The following is a 16,652-nucleotide window of genomic DNA, read 5'->3' as shown; positions in this document are numbered from 1 at the left end:
TAATCGCGCATGCACATTTTGCGAATTTCATTACAAATTTCACATGAACAAAAAGTGAATGGATATGTGAAATTCACTAACATAGGAGGAATATTCGTCCAAATGTGGTGGCCCAGTACAGGAGTTGTGCCCCCATGCCCTTGCTGCCCTGTCAGGCAGCCTTCTTACAGTGTCCCCTGGGCCCCCTTACACCTGTTCCCTTATGTATATATTGTTTTCCATGTGTTATACTGTATAGTGCATAAAGAAAGTGTTATTACTTTAAGAGAGGTTAACATGAGATCACCAGTTGTCATGTGATTGTAACCGAGGAGGTATCAGTGACCATGCAGCGGTGTGGAAAAAAAAAAAAAAACTACTTATCCAAGGGACTAAAGTTGAACACAATCTACTTGTCCCTCAAGAAAATCCACTTGTCCTTGTAGATAAAATAATTTCAACCAAAATAGTACATAAATAAGGTCTTTATTAGTTTCTGCACTTTCGTTTTTTTTCCTCCTCGTCCTATAATAGCCATAACTCTTATTTTTCCATCTACGGACTCATATGAGGCTTGTTTTTTGCAGGGCCAAGTATACTTTGTAACAAAAAAAAATTATTTGTGAGGTGAAATTGGAAAAAATGCTAATTTGGGGTTCTTTCGCCATTCACCTTATGGTCAAACTTACATATTATTTTGATACTTTTGGTCGGCCAGATTACATCAATACCAAATTTGTTTAGTTTCTGTCATGTTTTAATAATAATTATTTTTTTTTAACTTTTTAATAAAAAAAAATCTCTGACCACTATAATATTTGTATTTTTCCATATACTGGGCCTAATACTAGGCAATACTATACCAATAGCATATTTTGGTCACTTTTTATACCATTAAAAAATTAATAAAAAGCGATTAAAAAGTCTGATCAAAACAAAAATGGTACCGATAAAAACTTCAGCTCACAGCACAAAAAATTAGCCCTCATACATAAATAAAAAAGTTGTAGGGGGTCAGAAAAGAAAATTTTTAAACATGTAAATTTTCCTGCATGTAGTTATGATTTTTTCCAGAAGTACGACAAAATCAAATATATAAGTAGGGTATCATTTTAACCGTATTGACCTACCGAATAATGATAATGTGTCATTTTTACAGAAAAATGCACTGCATAGAAAGGAAGCTCCCCCAAAAATTACAAAATGGCGTTTTTTCTTCAATTTTGTTGCACAATGATTTTTTTGTTTTGCTGTGGATTTTTGAGTAAAATGACTAATGTCACTGCAAAGTAGAATTGGTGGCACAAAAAATAAGCCAAAATATGTATTTTTAGGTGTAACATTTAAAGGGTTATGATTTTTAAAAGGAAAGGAGGAAAAAAACGAAAATGCAAAAACTGAAAAACACTGAGTCCTTAAGGGGTTAACAATATATTATTATTGGTCCACATTCATAAAGACTAATGCTTCACATTCCAGTTAAATAAAATGATAATTTGATTGAAATGCATTTACATTTATTAAAAGACACATACCCTTAAAAACTTGGGAGCAGTTTGGACTCTCCTAAAGTCGAACAATGAAATCTACTCCTGTTAAAAAAAAAAGAATAAATTTGTGAAATTTTCAGGCTTCTATCTGGAACAAAATTACATTTTTCTACCATTTTGGCATACATATTGAAAAAATAAATAAAATGTTCTACAATTTTGAAACACATATTTATTTGGTTAACAGCAAAGAAAACCTGATTTGGTCTACTGTATTGAAAGGATGCATTATTTCACAGCTATAGAAATGTATTGGCTAAACTGGAGGATACATAGTATTTTAGTCACAGAAATAAATAGGCCACACTGCAGTTTCTAAAAAGAAATTGTTTTACTTAATAGCACAGCCTGTTGCTTAACCCCTTAAAGGGGTACTCCACCCCTTGGCATCTTATCCCCTATCCAAAGGACCCCTGCAATCTTGTCAGTGGCACCCCAGAGATCCGGTGCACGAAGCGAACTTCGCTCCATGCTGGTTGACTGGCGATGCAAGGCGGAGGCTCGTGACGTCACGGTCACGCCCCGCTCATGATGTCAAAGCCATGCCCCCTCAATGCAAGTCTATGGGAAGGGCGTGACGGCCATTGAGGGAGTGTGGCCGTGATGTCACAAGAGGGGCGTGACCATGACATCAGGAGCCTCCGACGCTGCACCTGACGCTCTAAACGAACGCTGGGTGCAGCAGGGAGATCACCAGAGTCCCTAGCCGCTGGACCCCTGCGATCAGAAATTTTATCCCCAGTCCCTTTCAGGACCACAGGATTTTTTCATTTTTGAACTTTTGTTTTTTCCTCGTCACCTTCTAAAAATCATAACGCATTCAATTTTGCACCTACAGACCCATATGACGGCTTGTTTTTTGCGCCACCAATTTTACTTAATGTAATTACATCAATCATTTCCCCACAAAATCTACAAAATATTTATGTGGCTAAATTGAAAAACAACTAAACAGAATTTTGTAAATTTTGGGGGCTTCCGATTCTACGCACTTTATGGTAAAAATGAGACCTTATCTTTATTCTGTAGGCCCATATGATTAAAATTATACCCAACTTATATATAGGTCTGATTTTGTTTTACTTCTGTTAAAAAAGTTATATCTTTATGCATGAAAATTTGTATGTTTAAAAATGTCCTCTTCTGACCACTAAAACTTTTAATTTTTCCGTATACGGGGACGTGGAAGGGCTAATTTTTTGCGCCATGATCTGAAGTTTTTATGGGACTTTTTGAGTGATTTTTATACATTTTAAAAAATTTTTTAGAATATGCAAAGTGACCAAAAGTGCACAATTTTGGACATGGGTATTTTTTTTATTTTTTTTTATGTATACGCCATTAACTGTGCATTTTAGTAAACATTATATTTTTATTTCAAACATTTTCACATGCGGCACTACCACATATGTTTATTTTTATTATGTTTATATATTTTTTATATGGAATTTGGGAAAAGGGGGGTGATTTAAACTTTTAATACAAAGAGGTTAATGTTTTTCTTTTTTTTATACTTTTATTAAACTTTTTTTTTACACTTTATTAGTAGTGATGTCGCGAACATAAAATTTTTGGTTTGCGAACAGCGAATGCGAACTTCCGCAAATGGACTGGGCGAACCGCCATTGACTTCAATGGGCAGGCGACAATAGTGATTTAAAAGTTGTTTCAAGGGGACTAATACCTGGACTGTGGCGTGCCGGAGGGGGATCCATGGCAAAACTCCCATGGAAAATTACATAGTTGATGCAGAGTCTGGTTTTAATCCATAAAGGGCATAAATCACCTAACATTCCTAAATTCATTGAAATAACGTGATTTAGCCCCCTTTAGGCAGCACATAGAGCCCCCTTTAGACATCACATAGTTAGATCCCCCCTTTAGGCAGCACATATATTCCCCCATATTAGGCAGCACATAGTTAGAGCCCCCCTTTAGGCAGCACGTAGATTCCCCCATATTTGGCAGCACATAGTTAGATCCCCCCTTTAGGGAGCACATAGTTAGATCCCCCCTTTAGGCAGCACATAGTTAGATCCCCCCTTTAGGCAGCACATAGATTCCCCCATATTAAGCAGCACATAGTTAGAGCCCTCCTTTAGGCAGCACATAGAGCCCCCCTTTAGGCAGCACATAGAGCCCCCCTTTAGGCAGCACATAGATTCCCCCATATTAGGCAGCACATAGTTAGAGCCTCCCTTTAGGCAGCACATAGAGCCCCTTTAGGCAGCACATAGATTCCCCCATATTAGGCCGCACATAGTTAGAGCCCTCCTTCAGACAGCACATAGAGCCCCCCTTTAGGCAGCACATAGATTCCCCCATATTAGGCAGCACATAGTTAGAGCCTCCCTTTATGCAGCACATAGAGCCCCTTTAGGCAGCAATTATTTAGATACCTCCTTTAGGCAGCACATAGATTCCCCCATATTAGGCAGCACATAGTTAGAGCCCGACTTTAGGCAGCACATAGAGCCCCCCATTAGGCAGCACATAGATTCCCCCATATTAGGCAGCACATAGTTAGAGCCTCCCTTTAGGCAGCACATAGAGTCCCCTTTAGGCAGCACATAGATTCCCCCATGTTAATCAGCACATAGTTAGAGCCCCCCTTTAGGCAGCACATAGAGCCCCCCTTTAGGCAGCACACAGATTCCCCCATGTAGTTAGTTGCTTTAAGGAACTTAAGTTTTACACTGGAGTACCCCTTTTAACCAGCGGTTCCCTCCCAACCACGGTGCCTCCAGCTGTTGCAAGACACATGGACTGATATTTGAGCCATAAAAAGGGCTTTTTTTGGGTGCTGTCCTTAAAGCAGATGTTAGACTAGTGCTTTAGGAGTAAAGTGGCCCTGAATACACCAACTAGCAGCAACCTAGCTATCACTTTCCCTATACAGCTGGAGCAGCTTCTCTGTCCCTCCACTTTCTAAGCCTGCAGCATGCCGAATGAAGGTAAAATGTCATCCGTGCAGGAGGTAGGATGGTCTGGAAGGGAGAGACTGCAGCTGATTGGCTGTAATGTGTCTGCTGACTCTGACTCACAGGGTCAAAGTTTACCGCAATGTTAAAGTATAGGGGGCGAATCGAACTTCACATATGTTCGCCCGGCGATGCGAACGCGAACATGCTAGGTTCGCCGGGAACTGTTCGCCGGCGAACCATTCGCAACATCTCTATTTATTAGTCCCCTTAAGGGACTTTTAGGAGGAATCATTAGATTCCTCATACAGATGAATGTAGTTCCATAGAACTACATTGATCTGTGTGTTTTGTGCTTGATTGATAAAGACTGGCCCTGCCAGGCTCTCTCAATGATAGAGGTAAGTCCCCCGGCATGGATCACTCCTCCGCGATCACGCTGTGGGGGGTGGGGGGTGTCGATCAATCGACACCACTGGACAACCTGGGAGTGTTTAAAGGTCCCTTTAGACGCCGCTGTCAGCTTTGACAATGGTGATCTAAAAGGTTAATAGCCGGACAATATATATATTGTTAACTTTTAATGTGTATCTTGTGGTGATAATAGTATTTAAACACAATTATCACCCCAAGATATATAATTTACTAATCTACTAATATAGTGTTATCATAATATGTAACAGAAATGTGAATATATAATGTAATAAAAATAAATACAAATTTAAACACATAAATGTATTATTTATTGTAATAGAATTTTCTAAAAAGCAGAATACCATATTTAAGTCAAAGGGTGGTCCGCAAATTGCTAAATGGCAAACACAGCTTTACTGTACATATTTAACATGACCAACATTCGACATGCTATACATTTGACTTACATCCATATACATATGTCAGTTTAGGCTTATTGCTTATGATTTTCCGTTACTATCTGACTAATTTATTATCTGGGGACCATGAAGTGTTTCAGCCACTAATGCATAATGTTTCATATTTTATCATGTACTCCATCTTGGATAATGTTTTATATGCGTATCTTGATCAAATCTTCAGTGACAAGGTCACCTCCTGATTGGCCCGAATAAATCTTCATATTTTAGACACTCGATGGCAGTAAGTGAGCACTTAGGAACACGGCAGATATTGAAAATAGGAAATCGAGCTTCCCTGGTGAGTTATTCACCTTGATATTAGTTGTTTCCAGGCTTGCAGAATAAGTGAGGGGAACATTTTAACCGTTCTCTTCCCTTTAAAAATGAACTACCACCACCAGAGACAGTGGACCACATTGAGCATGAATAGTGTATTCTTCATCGGTCTAAGGCTGTGTTTTTACATGGCGGCATTACACAATTCCGCTCAAATTCCGTCCTGCAAAACTTGCAGCAAAATTTTTGTGGAATTGCGGAATTTTGGCCAAATTTTTGGGGGATTGCAGAATTTCAGCAAAATTTTTGTGGAATTGCAGAATTTTGGAAGAATTTTTGTGTTCTCAAAACACAGAATTGACTTCAATGTAATTTTGCCTCCAAATTCCTAAAAAATTTACCCATTTTGCAGAATGCGGCAATTCCACGGTGGTAACTCCACTGTGTGAATAGGACAGAGGAATCTTATTAAAGTCAATGGGCAGTATGTTTCGGTGGAATCTTCTGCAGAATTCCGGGTGGAAATTCTGCTGGGTGAACATAGCCCAAATCATTGTTTTCCGTCCAGGGTGCCTCCAGTGGTTGCAAAACTATAACTCCCAGCATACCCGGACAGCCTCTAGCTGTCCAGGCATGCTAAGAGTTGTAGTTTTGAAACCACTGGAGGCACCTTGATTTGGAAACGCTGGACTAAGTAAAAATTGTTAAGGAGTTTCTGTCAAATTTATGAATACATTTGGGGCATTTTGGACTGTCAATAGTCCAAAATAAAATCAATGCCTGCTAAGACAGTTGCTGGCTTTCTACATAATAAATTTGTCTGAAGCAATGACGACCATGGCGACCATTCCCCTTCCCACGGCATGCAGCTCAAACAGGTGGGTGGCGAATACAAGATTGCGGGGTTCCCCAGCGGCGGGACCCCCGAGGTGATACATCTGATCCCCTATCCTTTGGATAAGGGATAAGATGTCTCAGGGCCGGAGTACCCCTTTAACCCCCTCCTCTCGGTTTTTAGACAGGAGTCTGATAGGACAGGAGTGAGCACAGAGAACTGCTGGTCCCACGTTTACTTCCTGAACTTTGTCCTAGCCTGTGCTTTGGCTGGGACAAAGATGATGTTACAGCTGGACAGGATTATGTTCTGGATGGTATGGGGACCCCTAGTGGTCTTTTTTAGAAGCCATGATTTCTATAAAAATATATATTTTTTTTATTAAGTATATAAGAATAATATTTTATGAAGATGTACAGCATATACAAAGTTTTTGAATCTGACAGTGCTTATATAAAGGGGTACTTTTTTTTATCAACTGGTGCCAGAAAGTTGAACAGATTTGGGAATAACTTCTATATAAAAAAAATAATCCTTCCAGTACTTATTAGCTTCTACAGAGGAAATTATTTTCTTTTTGAAACACAGAGATCTTTGCTGACATCACAAGTACAGTGCTCTCTGCTGACATATCTGTCCATTTTAAGAACTGCCCAGAGTAGGAGAAAAATTATTGAGGCAAATAAACAAGGCAGCAAATCAAAATGATGTGATAATAATGGGGGACTTTAACTATCCTGATATAAACTGGGAGACTGAGACCTGTGAATCTCTTAAAGGAAACAGGTTTCTGACTATAACTAAAGACAATTATCTGTCACAAGTGGTGCAGGGCCCGACTAGAGGGGATGCCCTACTTGACTTAATATTAACTATCGTACCTGACAGAGTAACTAATGTGCAGGTAAAAGGACACCTAGGAAATAGTGATCATAATATAATACATTATAACTTGTTCTTCAATAAGGGAATCTCTCGAGGGGCCTCAAAAACAATGAACTTTAGGAAGGCAAAGTTCGATCAACTTAGAGAAGCCCTTAACAATATAAAATGGGATAATGTCCTAAAAAAAGAACAATACTGACAGATTGGGAGATTTTAAAAATATCTAAAATTTTCACTGTAAGATGTATATACCTAATGGGAATAAAAGAGAAATAAAAGAAAACCAATATGGATGAATAAAAATGTTAAGGGGGCAATAATTGATAAACACAAAGCATTTAAATTACTAAAACAGGACAGCAGTGAAGAAGCATTAAAAAGCTGTAGAGAAAAATGTAAAATATGTTAAAAAAACAGATAAAAGCGGCAAAAATAGAGACAGAAAGACTCATTGCCAAAGAGAGTAAAACTAACCCCAAAATGTTCTTTAACATTTAACAAAAAGGTCAAAAATGAAAGTGTTGGCCCTTTAAAAAATGATAAAGAAGAAATTTAAACGGGGATCAGGAAAAAGCAAATATATTAAAGAGTATCTGTCATCAACAAAAACTTTTAATATGTTGTTCATAATCATTAATGAAGACATATTGCAATATATCTTCATTAAAAAATATTAATATTTATACCAGTTTTTTCATTTTATACTTTTGGCCACTAGGGGTCTCTCTTCTATGCCTGGTCTGCAGGCAGCTTATTATGCTTTTCATAGTAAGTGTACAGCTTTTAGGACTAATGCTGAAAGGGCTCTAGTCCTTCCACAGGAAGTTCAGTACTGTGAGCTACAAGCCTGCACATGCCTCTCATATAACAGAGGCCAGTCACCTCCCTCTTCCCCCTGCTCTGTGCTCTCCCTGCTCCTCACCACACGTTATCTTATACATTGTATTATCTCACTGCACTCCCTGCTCTGTGCCCCCCTCCCCTGACATTCATCTTAATTACTGCCTCTGTAATTGCTCCCACCACCCCTGGTTCTCAGCATTGACTTTTTAGTGCAGAGAGACACAAGAGAGAGAGAGAGAGACAGAGGCTGCCGTCCCTCCCCTGTACTTAGTCTGTATGCACACTGCAGAGCAGTGTTTCCCAACCAGGGTGCCTCCAGTTGTTGCAAAACTACAACTCCCAGCATGCCCGGACAGCTGTTGGCTGTCTGGGCATGCTGGGAGTTGTAGTTTTGCAACAGCTGGAGGTACCCTGGTTTGGGAAACCCTGCTACAGAGGGAGAGCAGCATACAGGAAGACTGGCAGAAGCAGAGTCCTGGCCAGGCTTTATGTGACATCATGCCTGCCGGGACCCGCCTCCTTCCACCCCTCAGAAAGACAGTGCCCCTGAGCTAATGAAGAGGGATAAAAAAAGGTATTTCCACAGCATTTTAAACCTCAATACACACAGGGATAGGCATAGATAGAGTAAGGGACAAATGGGGAGGGGGATCAGGGAAAGTTTAGTTGATGACAGGTACTCTTTAAACAAATTCGTCTCCACTGTATTCACTGAGGAAAATGAATGCCAGGCGAAATACAGTGTGATAAGGTAAACTCCCCAGTACAGGTAACCTGTCTAACCCAGGAAGTACAGTGCCGCCTACAAAAAATCAAAATAGACAAATCACCAGGTCCAGATGGCATTCACTCCCGTGTTCTAAAGGAATTAAGTAATATAATAGACAGACCCCTATTTTTAATATTCAGGGACTCTATAGTGACAGGGACTGTTCCCCAGGACTGGCGCATGGCTAATGTGGTGCCAATATTTAAGAAAGGGTCAAAAGGTGACCCCGGGAATTATAGGCCTGTTAGTTTAACCTCGGTTGTATGTAAATTGTTTGAGGGTTTCCTAAGATGCTATTTTGGAATATCTTGATAAAAATAAATGTATGACCCCATATCAGCATGGCTTTATGAGGGATCAGTCCTGTCAAACTAACCTGATCAGCTTCTATGAGGAGGTGAGCTCCAGACTGGACCAGGGGCAATCCCTGGATGTCGTATATCTGGATTTTTCCAAAGGATTTGATGTGGTTCCACATGAAAGGTTGGTGCATAAAATTAGAAGGTTTGGGCTGGGGGAGAATGTGTGCAAGTGGGTAAGTAACTGGCTCAATGATAGGTAACAGAGGGTGGTTATTAATGGTACTTATTCTGATTGGGTGACTGTTACTAGTGGGGTACCACAGGGGTCCGTCTTGGGTCCTGTCCTATTTAATATATTCATTAGTGACCTTGCAGAGGGGTTGAATTGTAAAGTAGCAATCTTTGCAGATGACACTAAACTCTGTAAAGCGGTAAACACTATAGAGGACAGTGCACTGTTATAAATGGATCTGGATAGCTTGGAGGTTTGGGCTGGGAAGTGGCAGATGAGGTTTAACACTGATAATTGTAAGGTAATGCACATGGGATTATGTATTAAATGGGAGAACACTTGGGACGACTGACATGGAAAAGGATTTAGGAGTCTTAGTTAACAGTAAATTTTGCTGTAGTGACCAGTGTCGGGCAGCTGCTGCCGAGGCTAATAAAATCATGGGGTGCATCAATTGGGGCATAGATGCCCACGACACGGAAATAATTCTACCGCTGTACAAATCACTAGTACAAATCACTAGGGCACCAGTGTACAAGAAAGATATAGTGGAGCTGGAGAGGGTTCAAAGACGGGCAACCAGAGTAATACGGGGAATGGGAGGACTACAGTACCCATAAAGATTATAAGAATTAGGGTTATTTAGTTTAGAAAAAAGAAGGCTTAGGGGCAGGGGCATAGCTAGAAATCACAGTACCCCCAGTACCCCATCCTCAGTCTCCTCATCACCTCATACACTGCCACGCAGCCCAACCCCCCCCCCAGCACCCCATCCTCAGTCTCCCCATTGTTAGGTACACCCACCATCTATGGTCTCCTCATCAACCCCCCAACATCATCAATGAAAAACCCCTACCACACCCTCCTCATGAGTCAGTCAGTCAGTCCCCCCCTGCCCTCCGTCTCCTCATCAATCACCCCATCCTCAGACTCCTCATCAATGAATAAAGCACACACACACAATGTCCTCATGAATTTATCACCCCCAGCACCCCACTCCAGCAGCCCGTCCCATGTCTCCTCACCTTCTCACTGCAGCGATGTGGGGCGGGCGAATGGGCAGGCGGCTGCACCTGCCTCTGCCTGGTATCGATAACACAGGGTCAGAGGCAGGGATGCGTCAGGGGCTTTGAGCTGACGAACTGACGAGCTGACGTGCATGCGTGCCTGTGTGGAGCATGTCTTCTCCCATCAGCCCCTGGCCTCCCATCATACCCCTGACCCTGCGCTGAGTTTTAAAGGGCCGGCGCTCAGGTAATTGAAAAAAAAATATTGCTGCCAGTGACGGGCCTGGGCGGCGGTGTAGTGGCATGGCCAGGCTACGGGGCCCGGTCGCGATTGCGACCCCTGTGACCTCTTTAGCTACGCCACTGCTTAGGGGAGACCTATGAACTATGTATAAATATATCAGGGGGCAGTACAGAGATCTCTCCCATGATCTATTTATACCCAGGACTGTATCAATAACAAGGGGGCATCCTCTACATCTACAGAAAAGAAGGTTCCTACACCAGCACAGACGGGGGTTCTTTACTGTAAGAGCAGTGAGACTGTGGAATTATCTCCCGCAGGAGGTGGTCATGGTGAACTCTGTAATAGAGTTCAAAAAGGGGCTGGATGCATTTTTGGAGAGTTATAACATTACTGGTTATGTATACTAGATTTATAGGGACAGAAGGTTGATCCAGGGATTTATTCTGACTGCCATATTTGGAGTCGGGAAGGAATTTTACCTTTTAGTATGAGGGTCTTTTGCCTTCCTCTGGATCAACTCAACTCAGGGACTTATTAGGGTTATAGGTTGAACTTGATGGACTCTGGTCTTTTTTCAACCTTATGAACTATGTTACTATTTTACTATCCACATAGCAAACATATGCTGCTCTTGACAGTTCCTAAAATGGACAGAGATGTCAGCAGAGAGCACTGTGCTTGTGATGTCAGCAGAGAGCACTGTGTTCCACAAAGAAAATAATTTCCTCTGTAGTATTCAGCAGCTAATAAGTACTGGAAGGATTAAGATTTTTTGAACAAAAGTAATTTACAAATCTGTTTAACTTTCTGGCACCAGTTGATTAACAAAAAAAAAAAAAAAAAAAAAAAGGTTTTCCACCGGAGTACCCCTTTAATTTAAATTTAAATAAAAAAAATCACATTTTTGTTCTCAACAACTTGGAATTGCATACATTCAGGTAAACACGAAGAACATTGAAAGAAGAAGAAAAAGAAGAGCACTATTGTTGAGTTTATGATAATAATAATAATAATAATAATAATAATATCCATTGCTAGGTGAACTCTGTAAAGACCTCTAATTTTTTTTTTCTCTTTTGAATGAAGAAGTAAACTTACCGCCACTAAGAATGCATACAATACACAAATATCGAGCTTGTCTACTCCCCTCAACATTAGCGAAACACACTTAGATGGCCGTATGAGCCAGTTATAATTGGATTCCCTAAAAGACTGCATCAATGTGGCAAAAAAGGCTTGAACATGGATAGATAATAATATCCTAAATTGTTTTCAGAGGAGAAACAGCAGGTGGAGTAAATTAGCAATTACAATTATTGACCCAAGCTGACACCAGCAAAAGCAAAAAACAACCACATCATACCAGGTGTGGGGGGGCGCCAATTACACCGGCACAGATTCGTTTTTTCGGTGTAAAATAAAAGTACAGTGGATTCTAGTTTGATACTGTTATGTGCTATCTCCTAATGGTATCGGTTCAGTTTTTATTATCATTATCCTACTTTAGCAGTTGCTTATGGTCAAAAAAACTTGTTATTGTGATTATATATTTTTCCTAGTATTGTCCATTAAAGGGAAAGGCAACCTCCCTAATGGGACAATATTTTACTGAAAGGCATTCTGGGAAGCTCTGCTGTAGATGAGCTCCTCAAATGCTGTACAATTATTTGACTCTCTTATATACATAATATTGAATGTATAAAACAAGTATGTGCCAAGTGACTCATACACAATATTATTCCCTCTGTAAACTACAGGTTTCTAATCCAGTAGACTTTATGGATCCATACTTAAGAGTCTTTATAGATCTAAACTCCAGCCCTAAGACATCTTATCTCCTATCCAAAGGATAGAAGATAAGATGTCTGATCGTGAGGGTTCCACCATTGGGGATCCCCGCAATCTCTCATGCAGCACCCACCTGTTTCAGCTGCAAGCAGCGCTGGAGGCTCTGTGTCTGAAGCCTCACGACCAAGGGGCCGGAGTATCGTGATGTCACAACTCCGCCCCCTTGACACGAAGCCTACAGCGCTGTGTGCAGCTGAAACAGGTGGTTGCTGCATAAGAGATTGAGACTGCATAAGATCCCCAGCAGCAGGACCCCCTCGATCACACATCTTATCCCCTATCCTTTGGATAGGGGATAAGATGTCTTAGGGACAGAGTATCCCTTTAAGAATGTACGGGCCTCATTACACATATATGCATACACACACCCACATGCACACACATACATGCACAGTCACATACACACACACACACACATATCCAGTGGAAAATCGGCACTGTACAAAATAAGCTTCTAGCTCTCAAGTGGGTGCTCAGCTCCTCTGGTTTTGACCCCAAACCACAAAATCCAAAGACAACTGAAGAAGCGGCACTCCGGGATAAATTAATGGCTGTGTTTATTCACCCATCTTGTGCAAAATGCGACGTTTCTCTTTTTGCGCAAGATGGGTGAATAAACACAGCCATTAATTTATCCCGGAGTGCCGCTTCTTCACTTGTCTTTACACACATATACATACACACTCACATACACACACTCACATATGCACACACACACACACTCACATATGCACACACATACATACATACATACATACATACATACATAAATACACATACACTCACACACATACACTCACACACACACACACACACACACACACTCACATACACACACATGCATACACAAACACACACTATTTATTTTAAAAGCTTGTATGCCTTGCCTTCAATGTATTTTTCATTGTATTATTTTTAACTTTTAAATAGCATTTGTGGTAGTTTTTATTTGCTGACAATTGAAACCATTATTAAATCCGTTTTATTCATTTTTCTATTTTTTATTAATTTATTAATTACATTGAAAATGTGTATTTTTACCAGTTATGAAAGTGCCACTTAACAATTACATCTGAACTTATAACATATAGAATATGAAATAATAGCATTGTGTGGATCCATTTTTTCCTATTTGTTTCTTTACATGGTGAAGAATGTCTAATGAATAAGTTCTTTTAACTGGGCATCTTATAGTTTATTGTAAGAAAAAGTTAAGGTTCAAGGTTTAGCTGATGTCCTCCACTTGGATAATTTCACTTTTAAATCTTTGATATATAATAAAATCCTTAACAGTTTGAAGCATTTGCACAGGCGGGGTCATTCGCTTAACTCTATTCTATTCCTTCACAGTCAGAGGCTATATTCCCAGCAGAGTATTTATTATTCTACTTGTCTGCCTCGGGATAGGGAATAAGGATAGGGAATAAGATGTCTGTCCATGGGGGTTCCACCACTGAGGGTGACATAGGGGAGATTTGATAAGCTGTTTAAAAGTCTTTTGGCTTACATTTGGCGCATAAAATTAAGCATGTGTGCCTAAGCACTTTGCAAATTGTGCAAAAGCATTTTCACATTTTTTACATATTTATAAACTGTGAATGTCGCACGAAATGTCGCAATCCCCTTCCAAAAAGTTGCAAACCTAAGCCAGGTAAGCCCTGGCTTAAAAATTGCCTTTGGAGGGCACTTTTTAAACGTCACACAAAAATTTGCAACTGCACAACTGTGCAAAAAAAGTCAGAGAGAAGAGGATGAATCTTACAAAATGGTGTTCTTAAGTGATATAGAATCTTTTGCTAATATGCCCCAATTTAAAAAGAACGTGAGACTTTTTTTTATTAATGTGGCGCACGTAAGGAAAAAACTAAACAAAAAAAATACTAAAAAATAACTTACCAAAGACAACATTTATAAATCTTTCAAATAGTCTTTAACATGCTCCAAGAGCAGATACAGTATATAAGGGATTTTCCACAGAAAATCCATAGCCTATTATAGTAGAAGGATTGTGGGTGAGATTTTAAGAAATTTTATTCATATGCTGAAGAAAGAGTTCATGTAGAACCTGCAAAGAAATAAAACTGAATTGCGTATTGCTTATTTAAAATCTACATACAGCTCTGCTTATTTTTTTTTATTTTTTGAGTAATTTTTTCATTAATTCAAAAAGGTAAGTCAAAATCCACAATAAAGGAAGGGTTAAAGATTATTCTGTGAAAACAGGCTTTAAAATAACAAAAACTATTTTACTCTAACATTTCACTGTAAAATAATTTCCACTTCAAATTTGCTTGCAGAAATCCCAAACCTACAATCCACAACCTGTAAAGTTATTACAAGGCAAATATCTTCAGAATATATTGACCATTAGTTAAACATATACACCACACACAAGGACAATCCTTCATCAAACACATATAACCCCACACAGGAACCCCACAATAGTTTGAATTTGTAAGTATCATCACATATATGCAGAATACATCAGCCTCTATAAAATATTATATAGCACCTTCATTTGGTGTTGAACAATCCATCAGATGTTGCACAGGTTTGTAGTCACAGCTACCAATCATAAACCAGTGCACATTACCCAGTATAATATAAATATCCTATAATGACCAACGAGCCAAACAGAGTAAAGTCAAAATCATTAAAGTGCATTACCTGGGTCTGACATATTAGTACGCCGGGCGGGGACCCCCCTAAGCCCTCAACCTACATAATATACACCTGCTAGCAAAGATTATGTCAAGGTGTTTAGGGAGATCCCTACACAGATTGTTGTTATGTCAGACCCAGGTAATCTGCTTTATTGATTTTGACTTTACTCTGTTTGGCTTGTTGGTCACTATAGGACATTTATATTATACTGGGTAATGTGCACTGGTCCATGTTTGGTAGATTTGACTACAAACTTGATCAACACCTTATGGATTGTTCAACATCAAATGAAGGTGCTGTACAGTATAATGTTTTATTTAGGCTGATGTATTCTTAGATGCCGGCCCATCACACATGTGCCGTAATCCGACTCACTTTTATAAACTGTTCAATGGGCACTGTCATGAAAAATTATTTTTGATATGTTGTAGTACTTAAGTACTACAACATATCTCTAATATATTTTTATTTAAAAAAGATGCTTTTAAAACATTTTAAAAGCAATTAGAAATTCGGCCACTAGGGTCTTACTCACCGAGTGGCAGGAAGAGGCTCCCCCGCACCCGTCCCTCCCGCATTGGCTCCCGGCTCACTCCTTCCCCCATGAAGCTCCTGTCCTGGGTGCCTCCAGTTGTTTTACCACTACAACTCCCAGCATGCCCTGACAGCCAATAGATGCCCTGACAGTTGGAGGCACCCTGTTAGGAGAACTAAGGGCGGAAGTTGGCCCCCCCAGCAGGCATCAGTGAAGTGGTGCCTGCTGGGGAAGTCTGCCTGGTAGTCAGCACACTACCAGGCAGACTAAATGCCATTTTTAAAATAGTAAAAAAAAATAAAGGCAGGTAGGGTGTTAGGGATAGAAGGGCAATAGGCAGGGACAGAACAAAAAAAACAAAAAAAAAAACATGATGGTGGGAGCTACCCTTTCAGCAAACTGATACCATTTATTTGACATGGGACAGTCCAGATTTATTCAGCACCTAAATTGGGCCACCTGATCGCCAGACAGGCCAGATAAAGTAACATAGTTTGTAAGTTAGAAAAAAAAAGACAAGATTCCATCGAGTTCAACCTAAAACCCTACTGTGTTGATCCTGAGGAAGAAAAAATGTGAGGATGATGCCAATTGCCCCATGAGAGAGGAAAAATTCCTTCCCAACCCCAATATGGCAATCAAAATGAATTCGGGATCAAAGTTATATCCCCATAAACCTAGTTTCTATAACCATTAAAGGGGTACTCCAGTGGAAAGCATTTTTTTTTATCAACTGGTGCCAGAAAGTTAAACAGATTTGTAAATGTACTTCCATTTAAAAATCTTAATCCTTCCAATACTTATCAGCTGCTGTATAATTATAATACAGAGGAGGTTCTTTTCTTTTTGAAACTCTTGTCTGTCTATCCACAGTGCTCTCTGCT

General features: G+C 39.9%; 1 protein-coding gene and 1 long non-coding RNA gene across 7 annotated transcripts in view; one reads left to right on the top strand and one right to left on the bottom strand.

Annotated features, from left to right (window-relative positions):
• Positions 1 to 16,652, top strand: part of CSMD3 (CUB and Sushi multiple domains 3) — a 1,342,864-nt gene that overhangs the window by 967,144 nt on the left and 359,068 nt on the right. The window lies entirely within an intron of this gene.
• Positions 1 to 16,652, bottom strand: part of LOC130274363 (uncharacterized) — a 48,800-nt gene that overhangs the window by 12,295 nt on the left and 19,853 nt on the right. The window contains exon 3 of the long non-coding RNA XR_008844339.1: positions 1,515 to 1,571. This is a non-coding gene — a long non-coding RNA (uncharacterized LOC130274363). The remainder of the gene's footprint in view (positions 1 to 1,514; positions 1,572 to 16,652) is intronic.

This window comes from Hyla sarda, chromosome 5, assembly GCF_029499605.1.
Source record: "Hyla sarda isolate aHylSar1 chromosome 5, aHylSar1.hap1, whole genome shotgun sequence".
Lineage (NCBI taxonomy): Eukaryota > Metazoa > Chordata > Amphibia > Anura > Hylidae > Hyla > Hyla sarda.
Note: the sequence above shows the minus strand (reverse complement) of the source record. Positions and strands in the feature narration are given on the sequence as shown.